General features: G+C 56.7%; 1 protein-coding gene across 1 annotated transcript in view; it reads right to left on the bottom strand.

Moving 5' to 3' along the window:
- STARD7 (StAR-related lipid transfer (START) domain containing 7) overlaps positions 1-2,867 on the bottom strand; it is a 9,930-nt gene that overhangs the window by 6,035 nt on the left and 1,028 nt on the right. The gene's annotated exons all lie outside the window — the stretch shown is intronic.

Raw genomic sequence — 2,867 nt, 5'->3', positions numbered from 1 at the left:
GAGAGGGAAGGAGAGAGACGAAGCCGGGGCTTCGCACAAACACGGCTCCCCGGACCATCAACCAACCCCCCCGCCCCAGTTTCAGCATCCTTCACCCACAGAAACTGGAACTGGATTCAAATCTCCGGTCTCAAAACCGTGGGGGGAGGGGGGGGTGGAAGAGAAGGCGGCAGGAAAACTTCTCACCGCCAGGATAAACGCCTCCGAGCGGTGGCTTCGCTCCCCCAAAAAATCAAACATTCGAGAGGAAGGGCTGGTTTATCTACACCTGCAGTCCTCAACCTCAAGGAAGGAGGATCACTCGCTGTCTGCAGCGCTTTCAATCCTCCCGGCGGTACCCAAAGACACTAATTACATTAAATTAATTAGCATCAGCCGGAACTAAAGCGCCAATTTGTAACCTGCAAGGCAGGTCTCACTGGTCCGGCTGAATTCGCGTTCAGGGTCCCTGGAAATCACCGGACTCCCTCGCCTTCCCTGGAGCGCTCTGAAAATTTCACAGGACAAATCTGATCCACAAATCCACCTTCCCCCAGGTTTGGGGGGTGGGGGGCTCAGCTCCGCCACCACCCCCTCTACGAACGTTCCTCTGCCACCGCACACCGCCCTACCGTCACCTTCGCTGAGCGGGTGAGAACGTCGTCGCCTCCATCCCTCTCCTGCCCACCTCTGGTTTATTTATCGCAGCCTTCGCTCCCTCCCTCCGCGAGCCAACTCCTCGCAGCGACGCGCCAAACCCCGAACCGGCCGGGTCAGCAAAGCGAGATGGGGAGGGAGAGGCGGCGGAGCCCACAGGAGATGGGGAATCGGGACCAGGAGACCTTTCTGAGCTGGATCAACTCCACCATCGCAGCCAAACCGCTCCACGGAAGGCAGCGGGATGGGACGGGATCAAATCGGGGCAGGGAGAAAAAGCTTCCGTACTCCTGCTTTGCCATCTCCATCCTCATCGGAGAGGAGTTAGAGAAATAACAGCCACAGGCTTTATCCTCATCGATGCGCGAGGCTGCTACCAGCCTGGCCCTTGTCCCTCTGCCAACGAGCGCCCCGTCTGACGGGGCAAGAAACAAAATCCAGGCTTCCCCTCTCCTTGAGGAAGGGGCAACGGTACGGCAACACCCAAAAACCAAATCCCCATCACCAGCGTATGAAGGCAAAGGCTTCGCGGCGCTCGCTGCAAACCCAACCCCAACCCCAACCCCGCGCCTTAAACCTGTTCCATTTGAATTCCGAAACGAAGCTAATTGCCAGCGGAGGAGGTTCCTGGCCCGGCAGCAAAGCCCTCACCTCGACAGGGACTCCATCGCCCGGCGTAACGCGCTCCGACCGGCCGCGTGGAGGACGAGGCACCTTCGTTAGCCCAGCGGCTGAAGGACGGGCAGACACCGACAGCCACCTGAGCCGCTTCCCTGGCCGGCGTCCAGCCCCGGTCCCGCTTAACCTTGGGGGGAGCGGTGGGGGTGGGGGTGGGGGGTGAGCCGGGGCTGCGCCGGTGGTTCCGAGTCGTCAACGGGTCCGGACCGCCGCACCGGAAGGTGGGGACGGCACCGCCAGAGCTTTTGGATTTTGGTTTTATCCAGGGGGAGGAAAAGAAAAAAAAAAAAAAAAAGCCTGTCCCAAAGTTAAACAAGACAGGGACAGAGGAGAAGGCGAGCTGGGAGGGGAAGAGAAAGACGATACCGAAGTAGAGAGCTATTTTAAACCCCAGGAGCTATGGCGGGGGGAGACACAACTCCCCTGGCCTTTTACCGCATAGTTTTATCCTATTTATTTATTTTCACCCTCGTTTCGAGCCCTTGTGCGGTGTACTCCCACCTGTCTTGCAAGAAATGCATCGGCTGTCGATGAGAGGAGAGCAAAGCTCTCCCGCCAAGACCTCCGGCGATTCCAACTCGTCATAACAAGGAGCAAAGACTTTATCGCTCCCACAACTGACTGAAGCCTAACGAGCCATGACAGGGAGTAAATGATTAAAGGATAAAGAGAAAGTAAACAATAAAGAGGAATAATAAAAGCGAACGCTCCCTTGGCTGGTAAAGTGCACTGGAAGGGGACTGGGCTTGAGAATCCTTAAATTAAGGTGAAGAGGCTCAAGCCTGCAAGGAGTAACCTTGAAGAAGAAAAGATGGACTCCGATTTTAATCCCAGGCCTAAGCCGAGCGCTGCTGAGCCCGCTGGAAAACACCAGACGGGGTTTATCCCGGGCACTGGGACCCGAAGGAGCCCCGCAACGCAGAGCGGCGGCTCCTCGTTAGGGAATAAAACCAAGATTTGGTCCTTCTTTTTTTTTTTTTCCCCAACACTGGCTGCACGTAAAGGCTGGGGATCTCCCTAAAGCGTTTGCAAGTGTCATAAATCGGGGTGTGAGGGTTGTTTCTCATTAGCTCTTAGATTTAATTAAGCTTTAGGTAAGCTACTTAAACAAACACCGAGTATTTAACACCCACAGGACAGTCTGGAGGAGGCACCCAGAGGAGGAATTTAAGAGAGGGGAAACCCGACGATGGGGCATCCCGAGCTTCTCATTAAGTTTTAATTACCCTCTCCTGACTCACCCCCACTTTGTCACACGCTACGCTGGATTATTACACCGCGCGCTTCCACGGCCATCTCAAAAAACAACCAGAAAGGTCGGAGGGTCCTTCCGTCCCCATCCCATCAGATCAAGGGGCACCGTGTGTCTCCCCCCACCCCGTGCCAGCCCTGTCCCCCACGGGCAAATGCTCCGTGCAGCAGCACAACGTGGGGGACGGACCCCTTTCCGCAGCACCCCCAGGGAGGCGGCATAGGGGACCACCCCAAAACCACTGCTGGGGCAGGATATGGGTGGTAGTGGGTGCAGCCCCAGAGCCCAAAGTGGGGGGGCG

The sequence above is a fragment of the Charadrius vociferus genome, unplaced genomic scaffold, assembly GCF_000708025.1.
Source record: "Charadrius vociferus isolate BGI_N301 unplaced genomic scaffold, ASM70802v2 scaffold1894, whole genome shotgun sequence".
Taxonomy (NCBI): Eukaryota; Metazoa; Chordata; class Aves; order Charadriiformes; family Charadriidae; genus Charadrius; species Charadrius vociferus.
Note: the sequence above shows the minus strand (reverse complement) of the source record. Positions and strands in the feature narration are given on the sequence as shown.